This window comes from Gorilla gorilla, chromosome 11 (genome assembly GCF_029281585.2).
Source record: "Gorilla gorilla gorilla isolate KB3781 chromosome 11, NHGRI_mGorGor1-v2.1_pri, whole genome shotgun sequence".
NCBI lineage: Eukaryota > Metazoa > Chordata > Mammalia > Primates > Hominidae > Gorilla > Gorilla gorilla.
The window spans coordinates 92,983,677-93,004,749 of record NC_073235.2 but is presented as its reverse complement, the minus strand read 5'-3'; the positions used below and the strand labels follow the sequence as shown (position 1 = coordinate 93,004,749).

The 21,073-nt window shown below is 38.7% G+C and overlaps 1 protein-coding gene, 1 long non-coding RNA gene and 1 pseudogene across 6 annotated transcripts in view; 2 read left to right on the top strand and 1 right to left on the bottom strand.

The window, feature by feature from the left end:
- NEMP2 (nuclear envelope integral membrane protein 2) overlaps positions 1-21,073 on the top strand; it is a 208,083-nt gene that overhangs the window by 87,862 nt on the left and 99,148 nt on the right. The gene's annotated exons all lie outside the window — the stretch shown is intronic.
- The window catches only part of LOC129531918 (uncharacterized), a 106,986-nt gene that overhangs the window by 80,404 nt on the left and 5,509 nt on the right, over positions 1-21,073 (bottom strand). The window lies entirely within an intron of this gene.
- Positions 8,424-8,476, top strand: LOC115933842 (uncharacterized; annotated as a pseudogene).

Sequence of the window (21,073 nt, the reverse complement as noted above, 5' to 3'; positions counted from 1 at the left end):
ACTGGTTTCCTTATAATTAGGACATAGACTTGCATAGAAAAAGACCACGTGAAGACAGAAGGGGAAGACAAGTCAAGGAGAGAGGTCTCAGAAGAAAAACCTGCTGACACCCTGATCTTGGACTTCTAGCCTCTGCAAGTGTGAGAAAATAAATTTCCTGTTGTTTAAGCCACCCTTGCTCCAGCAGGCCAATACATATAGTTTTCATTGTTTGCTACACATTGTCCCCAGGTGTTCCCTATCTGAGCCAGGGTTAAGGTCCAAGACAGGCGTTTCTCTCTCCTGCTTCCTGACTCTTCTCAAGTAGGATGATTGGAGAAGAAGGGCCTGTTTGAAATAAATTACTCTAGGAGAGGAGGGAAGGCCACAGAGAATGAGTGGTCCTGATGGGAGCAGACAGCATCAAGCCCCAGCATGGGAAGGTAGTAATGGGGCCTAGGAACCTCCTTCCCACTGCTCCATATCTCTCCTAGTCCTCGAGGAAGAAGCATTGGGCACACCTCTGCTCCATGTGAAATATTAACATAGTGTATAAATTCTCTGAGTATTTCTCAAAACATAAATGGTTTTGATTTCTGATGTGTTAGATATACTAATCTAATGATATTGTACCAACAAATACAGTATTTTGATATTTAAAAGTAACCTGAGATATAAAAACTGGTATTTGTATTTCTAATTCTACCCAGAGCTCAGCTCATTAAAGCTTACAGTTTACAGGATTGAGTCAAAGTGGCTAATCTTCCTACACATCTTGAGGATTAGTTATATGAATGAACCAAATGCACAATAAGTCGATGGCACTTCAAACAACAGACTAATTAACATTTTTTGGTTAGAAGTTAATAAATTCCTTGTCCAGAGTAGGCTCTCAATAAATATTTGTTGAGGTAAAAAGAAGGTATCACCTAAGATCAAGTGGCATATTGGTTCAGATGTTCAAAATTTTAATCCAGATGCTCAGTTTGTTTTTAAAAGAAGGTGATCCAAAATAATTAGGACAAATGTCATATTTTCTTTAATTTTACATTATGTATGCTGTTAGAGTATAATTTTAAAAAAGATAAAATGACTAACATGCAAGTAGAAATGAGTAGATATAAAAATTGTATTTAACACACTGAGATGAGAGAACAATGAGATGTTAAAACCGGTGAGCATTTGAGAAGCTAGTCATATAGGCAGTTGAATAAAGAAAAAAAGAAGTGTGATCCAGTGATGAACACCAGCCTGGAGACCACTGCATTCATGATTTGCCTCTGCCTACTGCTTTCAACCCTCTGAAGCATTCCTATCCCAGTAGCAAAACTGCTTGACTCCCACCCACGGGCTCCTACCTTAAATCAGTCCTCTTTCCAGGCTGAAGAAATGGAAGTAGTTTTTACCTCTAACACAGCAACTCACCTGGCTTCTCATTTTTGCCCTGAACTTCTGCATCAGTACTTACAAGTGGTCTTCTGCTTTATGTCCTGAGTCTGGCCCACACATTGCACACCAGAGCTGGTACCAGCCTAAATCCCTGTGCATCAACTGCAGGCTTGGAGACCTGACCAGAACTGCCACCCTTTTAGGACTGAGCTTCTGCCTCACTCACATCCTCCTTTTAGATACTGCCTATCTGCATCTGAATCCCAGAGCAAAGCTTGCAACTCTGCAATGGCTGACAGATTTCCCGGGTGCCAGCTACCTCCCTGGAGCAGCCAAACCTCACCTACTTCTGGACCTGCTGCCAGGGGCCAGGATACTCCTCTCCACTCACCTCCCAGGACATACCTGTTATGTTTACCACCCTTCTCCTCACAACTGCATGCCTAAACCACCACCTCTTTTTGTTGCTAACTCTGAGAATATAATAGCTTCCTAATTGCTAGACCTTGTCTTACCAGACCTTCCTCTAGCATTGGACACTGCTGACTGTTCCCTCCTTGAAACGTCCTCTTCTTTGGCTTATGTGACACTCTACTCTCCTAGTTTGCTTCCCCATTTCTGTTGCAGGCTCTTCTTCTTCATCCTCTGAAGTGAAGGTGTTCTTCAGGGTCCTCTCTGTTCTCTCCTTGGCCTTCTCATTTGACTCTCTACACTCACCCTGACAACCTCATCTCTATTCCCTTGGCTTCCATCAGAACTCATACGCTCAATGGTCCTGAATCTTTCATCTTTCTCTCCCACTCACACCTTCTTCCTGAGCTGCAACTCTCCTATCCAGTTACCTATTAGAGGCTTTCCATATACTTCAAAATCACTTCCAAATGGAAGTCAATTATCTTTCTTTCCAAACTTACATTTTCTGCTTTCCTAGTCTCCAGTAAATAGAATGGCCATTCAATCAAGCCAGAAACCCAACATTATCTTCATGGATAATTGGTAACCAATTCCAGTGGATTTTAGCTCCATCCCACTGCCACTGTCTTGCTTTATATTCTATTATTCTGGCCTATCTTCACTTTGAATGTTCTTGCTATTTCCCTTCTACCATCCTTCTTACATACTGCCACCAAAGTAAGAAAACATTGTTGAAGTGCAACCAATTTAGTGAATCACATTAGCTTTTCTAGATGAAATAGATTAAAATGGAAAATACGAGGGTAAAAAAAGTTTCATCATATTTTCTTTACATATAATATTCATATATACACATAAATATATGCTAGCCATAATCTGTGTATGAATTAGCATGCAAAGTGTCTTCCTTATTAATAGGTGATGGTGATCAAAGAAGTTCAAAAGCCATTCATCTAAAACACAAATCCTATCAGTTTACTTTATTTTTTTAAATACTTCATCGGCTCCTCTTTTTCCACATAATAAAGCCCAAATGTTTAGCAGAATCTTCAAACTCCTATGATGAGTCTGCAGCCTACTTCTCTTCACTCCTTCTCTTGGCTTCCACTTTAGGGTTACATGGTGGTATGCCAGAAGGTACTAAGAGCCACTGGATAAACCTTCTGCATTTTACCTTCTGTATTATTACCAGCTATAACAATTTTACCTGCTGGCAAGTAGTGCAAAATATTCTTTTAGTATCTAAATAGCACAGATATATTACAAAATAGAATTTAAAGTTGGCATGAATTTTTTTTTATTATCCTTTACGTTCTGGGGTACATGTGCACAACGTGCAGGTTTGTTACATAGGTATACATGTGCCATGGTGGTTTGCTGCACCCATCAACCCGTCATCTACATTAGGTATTTCTCCTAATGCTATCCCTCCCCTAGCCCCTAACCCCGAACAGGCCCCAGTGGGTGATGTTCCCCTCCCTGTGTCCATGTGTTCTCATTATTCAACTTCCACCTATGAGTGAGAACATGCAGTGTTTGGTTTTCTGTTCTTGTGTTAGTTTGCTGAGAATGATGGTTTCCAGTGTCATCCATGTCCCTGCAAAGGACATAAACTCATCCTTTTTATGGCGTCATAGTATTCCATGGTGTATATGTGCCACATTTTCTTTATCCAGTCTATCATTGATGGGCATTTGGGTTGGTTCCAAGTCTTTGCTATTGTGAACAGTGCTGCAATAAACATATGTGCGCATGTGTCTTTACAGTAGAATGATTTATAATCCTTTGGGTATATACCCAGGAATGGGATTGTTAGGTCACATGGTATTTCTAGTTCTAGGTCCTTCAGGAATCACCACACTGTCTTCCACAATGGTTGAACTAATTTACACTCCCACCAACAGTGTAAAAGCATTCCTATTTCTCCACATCCTCTCCAGCATCTTTTGTTTCCTGACTTTTTAATGATTGCCATTCTAACTGGCGTGAGATGGTATCTCACTGTGGTTTTGATTTGCATTTCTCTAATGACCAGTGATAATGAGCATTTTTTCATATGTTTGTTGGCCATATAGATGTCTTCTTTTGAGAAGCATCTGTTCGTATCCTTTGCCCACTTTTTGATGGGGTTGTTTTTTTTTTCCTTGTAAATTTGTTTAAGTTCTTTTTAGATTCTGGATATTAGCCCTTTATCAGATGGATACATTGCAAAACTTGTCTCCCATTTTGTAGGTTGCCTGTTCACTCTGATGATAGTTTCTTTTGCTGTGCAGAATCTCTTTAGTTTAATTAATCCCATTTGTCAATTTTGGCTTTTGTTGCCATTGCTTTTGGTGTTTTAGTCATGAAGTCTTTGCCCATGCCTATGTCCTGAATGGTATTGGCTAGGTTTTCTTCTAGGGTTTTTATGGCTTTAGGTCTTACGTTTAAGTCTTTAATCCATCTTGTATTAATTTTTTATAAGGTGTAAGGAAGGGATCCAATTTCAGCTTTCTGCATATGGCTAGCCAGTTTTCCCAATACCATTTGTTAAATAGGGAATCGTTTCCCATTGCTTGTTTTTTGTCAGGTTTGTCAAAGATCAGATGGTTGTAGATGTGTGGCATTATTTCTGGGGCCTCTGTTCTGTTCCATTGGTCTACATATCTGTTTTGGTACCAGTACCATGCTGTTTTTACTGCTATAGCCTTGTAGTATAGTCTGAAGACAGGTAGCATGATGCCTCCAGCTTTGTTCTTTTTGCTTAGCATTGTCTTGACTATGTGGGCTCTTTTTTGGTTCCATATGAAATTTAAAGTAGTTTTTTCTAGATCTGTGAAGAAAGTCAATGGTAGCTTGATGGGGATAGCATTGAATGTATAAATTACTTTGGGCAGTATGGCCATTTTCATGATATTGATTTTTCCTATCCATGAGCCTGGAATGTTTTTCCATTTGTTTGTGTCCTCTCTTATTTCCTTGAGCAGTGGTTTGTAGTTCTCCTTGAAGAGGTCCTTCACATCCCTTGTAAGTTGTATTCCTAGGTATTTTATTATCTTTGTAGCAATTGTGAATGGGAGTTCACTCATGATTTGGCTGTTTGTCTGCTATTGGTGTATAGGAATGCTTGTGATTTTTGCACATTCATTTTGTATCCTGAGACTTTATTGAAGTTGCTTATCAGCCTAAGGAGATTTTGGGCTGAGACAATGGGGTTTTCTAAAGATACAATCATGTCATCAGCAAACAGAGACAATTTGACTTCCTCTCTTCCTAATCAAATATGCTTTATTTCTTTCTTTTGCCTGATTGCCCTGGCCAGAACTTCCAATACTGTGTTGAATAGGAGTGTTGAGAGAGGGCATCCATGTCTTGTGCTGGTTTTCAAAGGGAATGCTTCCAGTTTTTGCTCATTCAGTATGATATTGGCTGTGGGTTTGTCATAAATGGCTCTTATTATTTTGAGATACGTTCCATCAATGCCTAGTTTATTGAGAGTTTTTAGCATGAAGAGCTGTTGAATTTTGTCAAAGGCCTTTTCTGCATCTATTGAGATAATCTGTGGTTTTTTGTCATTGGTTCTGTTTTATGTGATGGATCACAATTATTGATTTGTGTTTGTTGAACCAGCCTTGCATCCCAGGGATGAAGCCAACTTGATCATGGTGCATAAGCTTCTTGATGTGCTGCTGGATTCGGGTTGACAGTATTTTATGGAGGATTTTCGCATCAATGTTCATCAGGGATATTGGCCTGAAATTTTCTTTTTTTGTTGTGTCTCTGCCAGGTTTTGGTATCAGGGCGATGCTGGCCTCATAAAATGAGTTAGGGAGGATTCACTCTTTTTCTATTGTTTGGAATAGTTTCAGAAGGAATGGTACCAGTTCCTCTTTGTACCTCTGGTAGAATTCAGCTGTGAATCCATCTGGTCCTGGACTTTTTTTGGATGGTGGGCTATTAATTGCTGCCTCAATTTCTCTGTATTTCCTGAATTTGAATGTTGGCCTGCCTTGCTAGGTTGGGGAAGTTCTCCTGGATAATATCCTGAAGAGTGTTTTCTAACTTGGTTCCAATCTTCCTGTCACTGTCAGGTACAACAATCTAATGTAGAGTTGATCTTTCACAAAGTCCCATATTTCTTGGAGGCTTTGTTTGTTCCTTTTCATTCTTTTTTTTAGCATGTCTTCTCGCTTTATTTCATTAAGTTGATCTTCAATCTCTGATATCCTTTCTTCTGCTTGATCAGTTTGGCTATTGATACTTATGTATGTTTCATGAAGTTCTTGTGCTGTGTTTTTCAGCTCCATCAGGTCATTTGTGTTCTTCTCTAAACTGGTTATTTTAGTTAGCAATTCTTCTAACCTTTTTTCAAGGTTATTCGCTTCCTTGCATTGGGTTAGAACATGCTCCTTTAGCTCGAAGGAGTTTGTTATTACCCACCTTTTGAAGCCTCCTTCTGTCAATTCGTCCAACTCATTCTCTGTCCAGTTTTGTTCTGTTGCTGGCAAGGAGTTGTGATCCTTTGGAGGAGAAGAGGCATTCTGGTTTTTGGAATCTTCAGCTTTTTTGCACTGGTTTTTCCCCATCTTTGTGGATTTATCTACCCTTGGTCTTTGAAGTTGGGGACCTTCAAATGGGGTCTCTGAGTGGATGTCCTTTTTGTTGATGTTGATACTATTCCTGTTAGTTAGTTTTTCCTTCTAACAGTCAGGCCCCTCTGCTGCAGGCCTGCTGGAGCTTGCTGGAGCTTCACTCCAGACCCTGTTCGCCTGGGTATCACCAGCAGAGGCTGCAGAACAGCAAAGATTGCTGCCTGTTCCTTCCTCTGGAAGCTTCGTCCCAGAGGGGCACCCACGAGTTGCCAGCCAGAGCTCTCCTGTATGAGGTGTCTGTCGGCCCCTATTGGGAGGTATCTCCCAGTCAGGATACATGGGTGTCAGGGACCCACTTGAGGAGGCACACTGTCCCTTATCGGAGCCTGAACACTGTGCTGTGAGATCCACTGCTCTCTTCAGTGCTGCCAGGCAGGGACGTTTAAGTCTGCTGAAGCTGCCTCCACAACCGCCCCTTTCCCCAGGTGCTCTGTCCCAAGGAAGTGGGGGTTTTATCTATAAGTCCCTGACTGGAACTGTTGCCTTTTTTTCAGAGATGCCCTGCCCAGAGAGGAGGGAACCTAGAGAGGCAATCTGGCTGCAGAGGCCTTGCTGAGCTGCAGTGGGCTCCGCCCAGTTTGAAATTCCTGGTGGCTTTGTTTACACTGTGAGGGTAAAACCGCCTACTCAAGCCTCAGCAATGGTGGACACCCTTCCCTCCACCAAGCTCGAGAGTCCCAGGTCGAGCTCAGACTGCTGTGCTGGCAGCGAGAATTTTAAGCCAGTGGATCTTAGCTTGCTAGGCTCTGTGGGGGTGGGACCTGCAGAGCCAGACCACTTGGCTCCCTGGCTTCAGTCTCCTTTCCAGGGGAGTCAACGGTTCTCTCTCCCTGGTGTTCCAGGCGCACTGAGGTATGAAAAAAAAAAACTCCTGCGGCTAGCTCGGTGTCTGCCCAAACAGCTGCCCAGTTTTGTGCTGGAAACCCAGGGCCCTGGTGACGTAGGCACTGGAGGGACTCTCCTGGTCTGTGGGTTGTGAGGACTGTGGGAAAAGTGCAGTATCTGGGCCGGAGTGCATGGTACAGTGCCTAATGACTTCCCTCGGCTAGGAGAGGAAGTTCCCCTGACCCCTTGTGCTTCCCGGATGAGGCGATGCCCCACCCTGCTTCAGCTCGCCCTCCTTGGGCTGCACCCACTGCCCAACCAGTCCCAGTGAGATGAACTGGGTACCTCAGTTGGAAATGCAGATATCACTCGCCTTCTGCATTGATCTCACTGGAAGTTGTAGACCAGAGCTGTTCCTATTCAGCCATCTTGCCAGCAATCTCTCTCAGCATGAATTTTAAGGTAAAAATATTACAATGTAATAAAAGAGTCCATGGAGATATAGGACAGGATCCTCCTCTCTGCCTCTCGGAGCACTCAGGAGTAAACGTTTGAGAAATGCTGCCACAATCACCAGAAGTGTTCTGATATGGTCCTGTCACACCTACCATGAATCAAAGCTACTCATGTTCAGCAACACGCAGATTTTGTGATGCCACCTGGAGCTGCTCAAGCTACAGGCTCCACAAAGCTCTCTGCTGAAGTGGATGTTAGCTAGCACGAAAAAGCAAACCAGAGGATTTGTAGTCAGAAAACCTCAATTCAAATGCCACTCCTGTCACTTACAGGCTTTAAGGTGCTAGACAAAGCTTTTAGCCAGACCATGAGAGTGATCTGCCTGCAGCACCTGTCACCCTGTGGGTCCTCTGGGAGTATATGACTGATAGAGCTGACTAGGCAGGTTTCTACTTCTTTCCACATGCTACACAGGGATCTCACCAAAGCTGAGCCCTTGGTGGAAAAGTGAACACTTTGCAGGTAGAGGTGGTAAGAGTCCTTCTTGCTACAATCTTAAATCAAGTCATTTGAGTTCTCTAAGTTCATTTTTTTTTTCTGAGGAAGAATGGAATGCATAATAACAGTATCTCCCTAAGAGGACTATTTTGAGGATTAAATGAGGTAGTGTATGTGAAAACACTGTGTAAATAGACCTCTTCCTCTACAATAATAAGAATTGTTGTTTTTTAGTGTTACAGCTCTTTTAGAATTTGTCTAGCAGCTTTTCCAGGAAAACCCCTCACAAAAAAAAAAGAAATTGTTATTTTTATAATATTCTGCTTACGAACTGCTTTGTACCAAAGTTTTGTGTAAATTTGGTTTCCATTAATACTTGGAACACTTAATTTTTTTTAACTGGTTCTAGGACACAGATATTTTCTCTCTTTAATCATACCAGCAGTAGACTAAAAAAAATACACTGCTATACAATTCTTAGAGGATTTTATAACATTGAGAACACATTCCCTAAACTGTTGAAGTTACAATTACATTATCAAAGCTTAGAAAGTTAATACCAATTTACCATTTCTGATTCTTGTGAAAATGGGGATTCTACGTAGCAAAGAGATTTTTTTTTTTTTTTGAGGTAGGTTCTCACTCTATTGCCCAAGCTGGAGTGCAGTGGTGGGATCATAGCTCACTGCAGCCTCGAACTCCTGGAATCAAGCAATCTTTCTGCCTCAGCCTCCCAAGTAGCTGGGATTATAGGTGTGTGCCACCACTCCTGGCTATTTTTTTTTCACTGGTAGAGATGGGGTCTTGGTATGTTACCCAGGCTTGTCTTGAACTCCTGGCCTCCTGCCTTAGCCTCCCAAAGCACTGGGATTACAGCAGGAGCCACCTTGACCGGACAAAGAAGAGAATATTTTTAATCTATTCAGTGGGTTCTGGGAAGATGACAGTGGCAGCAGTATATTTTAAATCCAAATCTCAACATAAAAACAGAGTAACTACTTAACAAAATAAAAAACTCAGAGACAATATTTATAATGACTAGTTACCAGGCATCCACACTGATGAATGAAGACGAACCACCAAACAGCCACAAGACCTGAATTATATCAGCATCTGAGCAGGAGGAAGCAAGGCGGGAAGCAATGAAACTTGACAGACTTTGACAGACTTGAGAATGAGGGAAGCCCAAAACAGCAACAGCTATTTACTGGGAAGCACGTGGGTAGGTCTTGCCCAACCCACAAGTTGTGAGTGCAAAAGGTCTGCTACAAAGACTGAGAGTGCTTAAGCAATCTAGACCTTACGATTTCTCTCTAGAAACATGACCTGCCTAGGCTCCCTTCCAGGATTCCCTTCCAGGACCCCCTTCCAGGACCGCGTCACACTAAAGAGAAATGCCAAGTGGAATCAAAATTCAGCTGGACAGAGACATGGATAGCAGAACAACTGATAAAGGAGGCCCAGATAAAGGGAGAGGAGGGAACAGAACCAGGAAATCTTATAAGGCAAGCTGACTCTTTTTAATACATAAAAACAACAGAAGAGGGAGTTTGTGTGAAGTTAGAGAAGCTACCCAAAAATCACGAATCAGTCCTACTAACAGTTATGGAAAGACACTTTCATGTAAAAATTTAAAACAGAAAAGTATTGAGGTGAAATCTCTTGCAGTTATTCCTAAGGGGAAAAAATGAGCAGAATAATCCCTACACAAGAAAGACATGCTCACAGAACAAATCTAAACTATAACTTTCTATTTCAAAAGAAGCTAAAATACATTAAGAAAATGATACAAGAAATGAAATGCAAACATTAATCCAAATTTTAAAAACTCAGAATTGAGGTGGCAGAACTCAGGGGACAATTAGAAATAAAATAAAAATTATTTCAGAAATGAAACTATACTAGGAGAAACAGAAGAGCAAAGAAAACAAAACAAACTTTGCCCTAGGAGAAATAGAAAATTGAAAAAAGAAGAAAAAAAATTGAAATGAAAAAGAAAGAAAAAGATTAAAACCATTAGAGAGAAACTGACAAATATTGAAGATGGATGAGAGGATTCAACCACAAATAACCAGAATCTATGAAGAAGAAAAGTAAAACAAGGGGACAAAACAAATATTTAAAACTATAGTTGGAGAAAATTTTCCCTAAACAATAATATGAAACTATATGTTGAAAAAGCACACTATGTAGCTGAGAATATTGACCTACAACAAATAACACCAAGTTGTATTTCTAGTAAGATGGATGAACTTAAAAAAAAAAAAAAGAAAAGAGTCCATTGGCTATGAAGTCAAAACCAGCAAGTGATTTGTAAGCGTAAGAAGATTAGATTACCATCATATTTTTTACAACAATACTTTATGCCAAAAGAAAACAGAATAACACACTAAAGAGACTCAAGGAATACAATATGAACCAACATTAAAATGCTCAACTATAAAAGCCACTGAACAATATTTACAATGACTAGGTTACCAGGCATCCACACAAACGAGTGAGGATAAAAACTTTGAGAATACTGTTTTTTAGCCCTTCCTAAAGATTCTACTAGTGAATGAGTTTCAGATCATTAAAAGATATATCAACATGAGGACTGGTGGTATACATTAAAGACAGTTACCTGAAACTAATAATAAGTGTGAGTTAAGAGAGAGCATAACATGTAAAGGCTACATTTGTACAAAATGCAGATATAGCACTGCTATTAAAAAATAGAGAAGGGAGATGATATGAAAAAAGTATTTTAAGCTGTATTTTGTTCTTATGCTGTTGGCAGTAGTATGTGTATTATTATTCTGATCCTGTTGTGTGTGTAACGTTGAATAAAGTTAATGAGCAATTATGAGATATTCTAATTTCATCTGCTATGGTTTGAATGTTTGTGTCCCCCCAAAATTTATATGTTGAAATCTTAACCCCCAAGGTGATAGTATTAGGAGGTAGGGCCTTGTCGGGGGGATTAGGTCGTGAGAGCAGAGCCCTCATGAATGGAATTAGTGCCCTTATAAAAGATGCACCAGGTAGCTTGTTCACCCATTCCACCAGGTGGGGACGTAGTAAGAAGGAGCCACCTATAAACTGGGAAACAGGCCCTCATCAGACATGGAATCTACCGGTATCTTGATCCTGGACTTCCCAACCTTCAGATTTGTCAAAAATAAATATCTGTTCTTTGTAAGCTATCCAGGTTATGGTATTTTGTTATAGCACCCCAAACAGACTAAGACACTGTCATCTACTGTATACCTGGGAACTAGGAATCTTGATATGGGGAAAAGAGATGCAATGTAGTATAAAGAAAGCTACGTAAAAAACCCCATAGTCCTGAACTTTCATTAGAAATATCAGTGTGATCATTAGATATTTTATTTGTAGAGTTATATCAATATGTATACTTATCAGTAGACAGGCTTTCTAGTTCTGCTACTGAAAAGTTGCAGAAACAATAACCAACCAGGTAGAACCAAGCATTAATGCCTGGACTGTAGTCTTGAAATTTTATTTCCCAAAGGTTTTGCTTTGAAATCTAATTTCAAATATATCAGGACTTTTTGGAGACATGACAGATTCCATGTCTAGGGAAGGAACCATACAAATGATCCTGGAACATCTGGTATCAGATATCAAAGAAACTGGCAAAAATTTACTAGGATATGTCAAAAGGGCTCAGGAGCCAACTTGAAGAGAATCCTATTGGTCGAAGATAGGACAATTTGAGCTTCAGGAAAAAAAAGTAATAATTGCTATTCATTGAAATCTTATTAAATATATAGAAATCCATGAGTTCATGATAATATTATTCAAAAAAAAACAAAGAATTGTTCAGCCTCAGAGGATGAAAAGGAACCAATTAATTATCTTGAAAACTGGTAAATTAGGGGAAAAGAACCAATCACTTATCCTGCCTTTTCTACATGAACTGCACCGTTGGGTAGCCAAATAGTAGATGAGGAGATCCATTTCCTTATAAAAGTATTCCAACTAATACATGAAAAAGAAATCATGGAATTTGAGTGTCAACATTTTGCAACCTCCAATGAATTAGTGGATCTAGATATCAATAGTTCCTAATGTCACAAAAAGAGAGTCAGTCAGACATTTTATGAAAGAACACACACAAAACCTATAGCCTCACTGAAAGGGATAAAACCCAAGTCTGCGGAAGCCTTTGAATCCAGTTGCCAGTTTTCAGGAACAGAGAACAGAGGCACATGCCAAACTGCACTGTAAGTATGAAAACAGTGATACTCAGCTGTGGGAAACTACATATCAAACAGCTCTAGTTTTTCAATAGATATATCATAAGGAAAAGAGAAAGTGGAGGGGTGAACAGGTGGATATGAGAGACTTAAGGGACAACCAAAACAATTATTAATGGGCAAAAATATAGTGTCTATGGATGTACACTTGGTTCATACAACTATAAACAAACACATGAAAGTGATTATTATGCAAATCAGGATGGTGGATATTTTTGGAGGAGGAAGAGGTTTGAAATTGGGACAAGGCACATGGAGAGCTGGAGTAGCTGGAAAATTCTACTTCTTGATTTGGGTGATGGCTACCAGCATGTCTGCTGTATAATAACTCACTAAGCACACATTTATTTTTGTATAGCTTTCTAAATCTGTTTTACTTCATGATAGATATAAAGATTAAGAGTAACAAAAATCTGTTTAACATAAAAGATCGCTATCACAACAAAGAATTTTAACAAGATTCTCTCATTGGTATTACTCAAGATTGAAAAATAATGAAAAGTACCTATAATATTTCAGTACTTATTATATACAGCAAAAAGTAGAAAGAGGGAAAACTAGGAAAAGGCAAGAATCCGGTGAAACAGTGAAATGGAGGGGAAGGAGTAACCTCTAAATCTTAAAACAAATCCAAGAAAATTAGTATGTTTAGATGAGCTGTTTGCCCTAAAGTGGGCTTAGATTTTACATAGAGGAATACATATTTATGAAGCCCTCATTACTTAGGTCTGGCCCTTTGAAACTCAGGGTATAAAATTTTCCTTGGCCTATTCTAACCTTGCTTTAATTATTGCTGAAATAAGTTAAGAGGCTTAAATTTTCAATGGATTGTTTTAAACATTAGTGTTAGGCCAAGTATCTTTAAGTGAAAAGAAAAAAAAAGGAGTGCCATCAGAATCCTAATGCCAAGATATATCAACATGCAGTTCCAGGGACACACCCACAATGTGGTTAGGAGAGACAAATTCTAACCTGCAGAATGCATGCCTGAAAAAGGAGTCTACATCCTCCCTCTTTCCTTCTATTTGCTCCACTGTCTTAATGGCTTATCCTGCCTGTCATTCCAAGTGGCAAGTGACCTAGTTAACCCAGCTTTCTCACACTGGACCATCTGGATTAGTCACTGCTCTTTCCACCCCACCTCTCCTTTTTTATCTCCTCTCTCTTTTTCTGCCATTCCTATTATCTTTTCCTTACTTTCCTCATGATAACCCATCCTCCTTTGTCGAATTTTTCTTATTTTATTATAAGAATAAGAAGTATTTGTGGATGGGCACGGTGGCTCACACCTGTAATCCCAGCACTCTGGGAGGCCAAGGTGGGCGGATCACCTGAGGTCAGGAGTTTGAGACTAGCCTGGCCAACATGGTGAAACCCCATCACTACTAAAAAATACAAAAAGAAAAAAAATTAGCCGGGCGTGGTGGAGTGCACCTGTAGTCCCAGCTACTCAGGAGGTTGAAGCACGAGAATCGCTTGAACCCAGGAGGTGGAGGTTGCAGTGAGCCAAGATGGCACCACTGCACTCCAGCCTGGGCGAAAGAGCAAAACTCCATCTCAAAAACAAAAGAATAAAAAGTATTTGCAATTTTGCTATTTAGGAAATTGAATGATTTAAAATAAAGATGTTATCTCAATCTACTCAACAGGATTAATAGGGGAAAAATACATAATTGGTGTAGAAGCAACTCCCATTTTGAGTCAGTGTGTATATTTCAAAATAGAAAATACATTTGTCAAAGTTTAGAATAATGAATAAAACTCATTTATTAAGTCACCATAAAGTTTCAGATTACCATTTTCACACATTTATGAAGGCTCTGGGGAGCTGTCAAAAATATCACCATAGTGATTTTCTCCACTGCCTATTACTATTCCAGTTTTTGTCTTCTATGAAACCACTTCCCACTATAAAGTCTAAAAATACCAGACACTCGCTCCACCGCTTTTAGCAAGGGTATAGGCTACCAAAATACATGGGACCAGAAAGTCTGAGGAGTCTGACGAGAAGGTGAAGATGAGAGCTTCCAAGAAAGTCTTTTCTTCCCCATTCAAGAGATGAAAAGGGAGATAGTCCTCCCTATATTTGGTTGTGATTGTGTGAGAACCCAGCGTCAGCAGCAAGGATGGCCTTTTTCAATTATGAAGGCAAAAGCTTAAGGACAAAGTCCAACAAGTGGAGAGTGGTGGAAAGAAGCTGAAAACAGCCTGGGTCCTTGGGGGCATGCTTAAGCTACTGAATCAACTGGCTTTGGGACTTCCGTGCACACAACATAATAAATGTTTTGTTTAAGACACTTTTAGTTATACATTTTGTTACTTGTAGTTGGAAATATCCTAGCTAATATATACCTCGACAATACAGGTAGATTTCTTGACTCTATTGCTAAGGACAGGACCTATAAATCACAGTAAACAGATGTAATAAAATGGGGGTGGGGGTAGGGGAAGTAACTGAAATGTACCAAATAATAATAATTATTCATTTTCATCTAACTTTAGAGACTTTGCATAGTGTAAGCAAAAATATATCTAATTTCAGGTAGATGGACTTTATTGGCAAAATATGATTAACGACATTAGCAAAACTTAGAAGTATAGTCGTCCCTCAGTATCTGTGGGAGACTTATTCCAGGACCTCCCATGATACAAAAATCCAGAGACAGTCAAATCTCTGATATAAAATGTTGCAGTAAGTACTTGTATATAGCCTACATTCATCTTCCCATACACTTTAGATTAGCTCTAGTTTACTTATAATACCTAATACAATGTAAATCCCAAGCAAATTATTGTTATACTGTATTGTTTAGGGACTAACAAGGGAAAACAGTCTGTATGTGTTCAGTATAGATGCAGCCATCTTTTCTTTTTTTAAAAAAAATATTTTCTGTCTGTGGTTGAGTAAGGCCATGGATGCAGAACACACAGATATGGAGGGGCTGACTGTGTATTTGTTGAATTATTTATACATTCCACTTTCCACGGTCTCTTTTGAAACATGACTAATCTAGAAATTGTGATTTTGTTATAGAAACAGTGTAGAACAAATAGATTCTATTATGTCAATTTTCTTTGTAAAATAAAATACTAGGAGTATCTAGATTATAAATTTCTTTCCCACACTGGGTTGCGTTTTCTTTGACATTCCACTCGTATGACCAGCAATAATGTGCTAGAAAAATAGGGAATGAAAGATCTGTATAAAAACTCCATAACATACTTGAATGTAGCCAGATATGGAGTACAAAGAGACAGCAATAATGAAAACAGAGGCTCTGGAGAACTGACTTTAAAAAAGAAAAAGAAAGAGAGGGAGAGGGAAAGAGAGAGAGAGAACATATAAGCAGAACAAAATCTGAGACACTGTTATATTTATCTCTGTTCCCCAACCTCCACCCACCCCTTTTTAAAAATATTTGAGTTCTTTCCAAAAACACATGAAAGAAAATAGATTGAAGAATTTTCTGCATAGATTGTGATTGCTGGGGATATTCTGAAGTGCATGATCAAGAACTGAGAGCTAGAAGAGACAATCCCGATGTCTTAACTGAATTGAAAGGCTCCTGAATCATACATAAATCTCTTTCATTATCAAAAAACGACTAAGAAAGGCAGTTAAGTAACTTAAACTAAACGGATATCTGCTGTTTGTAGGTGTCTCTGAAAGAAAATAAACTTTGAAATATAATTCATCTTCTCTCACTGTGAATCATCTTAAAAGAAATTACCCCAGTGGGGGGAAAAAAGAGAACGCTAGATTGTAGAGAATGGCTGATTGAAAAAAATGTTTCCTAATGGTGTGTTAGTTGCAAAGAAAACTTTGGCAGAGGCTCCTTAGGAATCAAGTGAAGTGGAGTGGTGAGATCGGATGGTGTCAAAGCAAGAGACAAACTAGAGTCCCAATGCTGGGAAATTTTATTTATAGTGTAATCCTAAACTTACTAACTGAAAAATAAATCTTTTTTTTTCTTACTTTTTTGTTTTGTTTATTTACTTACTTTTGAGACAGGGTCTTGATTTGTTGCCCAGATTGGAATGCAGTGGCGTAATCATAGCTCACTGTGGCTTGAACTCCTGGCTCAAGTGATCCTCCTACATCAGCCTCCTGAGTAGCTGGGACTACAGGTGTGTGCCACTACACCCAGCTAATTTTTTTTTTTTTTTTTTTTTTTTTTGCGGGGGTAGAGACAGTGTCTCACTATGGTGACTAGGCTGGTCTCGAATTCCTGAGCTCAAGTGATCCTCCTGCCATGGCCTCCCAAAGTGCTGGTATTACAGGCATGAACCACCACACCTGGCTACTTTTTAAAAAAATAACAAATAACTGGTGACCAGTTTCCTGTATCTTAGTTACCCTAAATGCACTCTTAGATGCACTGTATTTGTTCAACTTTGCTTTTTTCAGATTAACTGATTATACTATTTTTCCCATTAATACTATTTTCCAGCCATGATTCAGTAATCACCAATCACTTTTGAGTATTTTTTCTCACCACTAATACAGTATAGTCAAAAGAATATTTGCTTCAGAATCATAAATGTAAATCCCCAAGCTATATATCAGACCTACTGAATAAGAATCTTTAGAGATGGGACTCTCATTCACACCAAAATTTGAGAATCACAACTTAAAAAAATTCCACATCTCTCAACTTACAGGAATTTAACCAATTTTTTTTTTTACCAAGAGCTTTAGCAATTTATTATAGAGGACATATTACCTTTTTCTTAATAAGTTATATTTATTCTAATCCTATACAATATTATATTATTGTATAATATATTATTTTTATTGAAATAACCTATTTATTAGTTTTGACATGACTTATTAAAATTACTGAACTAGTATATGGCAAGTCAATTTCAAAATATTTTCTAAATGAAATATGCTAAGAAAAACGTGATACAACAAATCAACTTCTATTTTTATTCTTTTATGGAGAAGTCTCAGATACTCTGTCTTTTAATGAGTAAAATTCTAAAACTGGGGATTTTTGAAAGAAAGAAATGATGACACATAGCCTCTGTAATCTTTATGGCATTGGCTGGTATTATTGCAGTAACAGACTAAATTTTTCTTTATCAAAGAACCTAAAGTAGTAGAACTTTGCCATTTTCTTTTAACTTAATTAAATGTTCTACCTAAAAGCTAAGTGAAAGCTCCTAAATAATTTCTCACATGAGCTGAATTTTACTTCTGATTCATAGTGACTGATTATAGCCCATGACAGTTACTGAAAATTAATTAGTTATAAAGAGCAAGAACCATAGAAATAAAAAAGCAGAGGCTGAAAATTGAATTGTCATCTTTTTCACATCACATGGAAATAGTCTAATGGAATTAAATAATTTATGAGACTTCTGGTTCCAAAATGGTGGGTTATAAGCAAGCTGGCTTCACTTTTTTTCTACAGAAACCCAAAAACAGATATACAGCCCCTAACATTATCACCAGCAAAATTCCTGAACTCCAATAGGAGGATGAGACAGTTCCTGAAGCCACAGAGAAGTGAAAAAATTACAAGCAGGTGGTAAGAGAATTGAACTTACATATTTACAATGCACCTCTCCTCAATCTGCCTGTCACCAAGTGTGTGGTATTTCAGGCACTGCTGATGCTTCCCAAGGGTTGAGGCAGGAACAGGACTCCTGCCAGGGAACCCAAGATGGTGAGAAAGCTGATTGTCCACCTCAATCTCACTTTTCCAGTGTAAAAACTGTGAGCCAGGGAGAAATATCCTTGAGAACAGCCAGAGACGGGCAAAAAGAGAAGACAACCATCCCACCTAAAAACTCTGCTCAGTGACTTGGCCAAAAGAGATATCAAATGAGAGTGACTGTTCATCAGCACTGTGCTATAGGAGGTTTGTTCCACAGGTCCCCTGGGCACAAACTCCTAGCCAGCCTTTTCACAGTAGCAGGCTACCCACTTTGGGACCTCCCTCATTTGGGACAGGTGGCACTCTGGTTATTTACTAGTGCCAGGCAAACTGGGCTTAAGGCACCATCCAGGGCGGAAAAGAAGATAGCAGCCTAGTCACGGGTGGAGGGAAGACTATCAATAAATAAATTACAAAGAATCTGAGCAAACATGTACAGTAAAAACCCAAACAAGCCAAATAGAGAAGACTGGAATAAATAACTAATTCTTCAATACAAAGACATAGATATAGATTCACAAGAAATTATAGTAAACAGGGAACCATGACCTCTGCAGACACACAAAGCAAAGAACCAGTGACTAAACCTACAAAAACAGTGCTATGTGAACTTTATGACCAAGAATTCAAAACAGCAGATTTAGGGAAACTTAGTGATCTCTAAGATAACACAGAATAGCAATTCAGAAATTTATCAGAGAAATTTAACAGATTAAAATAATTTTAAAAATCAAATAGAAATCTTAGAACTGAGAAACACATTTGCTAAACTGAAAAATTCATTAGTGGTTCTCAACAGCAGAATGGATTTGGCAGAGGAAAGAATCAGTGAGCCTGAAGACAGGCTATTTAAAAAGACACAGCCAGAAGAAAAAAAAAAGTAAAAAAACAATGAAAAGGAAGATCACCTACAAGATATAGAAAGTTACCTCAAAAATCAAATCTCAGGGCCGGACACAGTGGCTCACACCTGTAATCCCAGCACTTTGGGAGGCCAAGGCAGGCAGATCACCTGAGGTCAGGAGTTCAAGACTAGCCGGGCCAACATGGCGAAATTTTGTCTCTACCAAAAATACAAAACTCAGCTGGGTGTGGTGGTGCACTCCTGTAGTTCCAGCTACTAGGGAGGCTGAGGCAAAAGAATCGATTGAACCCGGGAGGCAGAGGTTGCAGTGAGCCAACATTGCACCACTGCACTCAAGCCTGGCCAACAGAGCAAGACTCCACCTCAAAAACACAAAACAAGTCTAAGAATTATGTGTGTTCAAGAGGGAGTTGGGCAAGAGCAAGAGGTAGAAAGCTTATTCAGAGAAATAATAACAGAAAAATTTCCAAAACAGAAAGAGATAAATATCCAGGTACAGGAAGGTCAGAGAACATGAAACAGATTTAACCTTAGTAAGACTACCCCAAGGCATGTAATAATCAAACTCAAAGGACAAAGAGAGGATCCCAAAAGCAGCAAAAAGAAACAAATAACATGAAGGAGCTCCAATTTTTCTGGCAACAGACTTCTCAACAAAAACCATACAGGCCAGGAGGAAATGGGACATTTTCAAAGTGCTGTTAGAAAAAGAAAAAAAAAAAAAAACTGCTATCCAAGAATACTGTATTCTGCAAAGCTATCTTTCAAATATAGAGAAGAGATTATATCCTTCCCAGAAAAATGTTCACAGAATTCAGCACCAGCCCCATCTTACAGGAAATGCTAAAGGGAGTTCTTCAATCTGAGAGGTAAAAACACTAAGTTGCAAATAGAAAATATTTGAAAGTTTAAAACCCAGTGGTAAAATTAAGTATGTGGGCAAACCCAGAATACTCTAATACTGTAACTGTGGTGTGCAATCTACTAACAGCTTTAATATGAAGCCCAAAAGACATATCTATGAAAAACAATAATAGTTACATCAACCTGTTAAAATTAAACAACTTGCTTCCAAATGACCAATTAAGAAATTAAGAAATGAAGAAATTAATGAAACAAGAAATTAAGAAAGAAATGTAAGAATTTCTTGAAACAAATGAAAGTACAAATACAACATACCCAAATCTATAGGATACAGCAATAACAGTAGTAAGAGGAAAGCTTATAGCAATAAACATCTATATCAAAAAGTAGAAAGACTTCAAATAAACAACCTAACAATGCCCCTGAAGGAACTAGAAAGGAACTAGAAGGAACTAGAAAAACAAGAACAAACCAAACCCCAAATTAGCAGAAGAAAAGAAGTAGTAAATATCAGAGCAGAACTAAATAAAATGGAGACCAAATATATATATATACATATACATATAAAATGAAATTTTTTTTTGAAAAGATAAAATCGACAAACTTTTAGCCAGACTAATTCAGAAGAGAAGACCCAAATAAATAAAATCAGAAATGAAAAGGAGACATAACAACTGAGACCACAGAAATACAAGGAATCATTAGAGACTAATGTGAACGAGTATTCACCAACAAATCAGAAAACCTAGAAGAAATGGAAAAATTCCTGGACACATAAAACATGCCAAGATTGAAGAAATTAAAAACCTCACCAAACCAGTGATGAATAATGAGAGTGAAGCCATAATAAAAAATCTCCCATCAAAGAAAAGCCCAGGATCTAATGGATTCACAGCTGAATTCTACCAAACATTGAAAGAAAAACTAATACCAATTCTACTCAAACTCTTTTTAAAAATTGAAGAGGGAATACATCTAAACTCATTCTAAGAGGCCACCATTACCTTGACACCAAAACCAGATAAGGACCCACACACAAAAATGAAAACTACAGGCCAATATCCCTAATAAACCTCAAACCCAAAAATGCTCAACAAAATACTATCAAACTGAATTCAACAACATATAAAGATCATGCATGCTGGGTATGCATGCTGGCTCACACCTGTAATCCCAGCACGTTGGGAGGCCAAGGCAGGAGGATTGCTTGAGCACAGGAGTAACTCA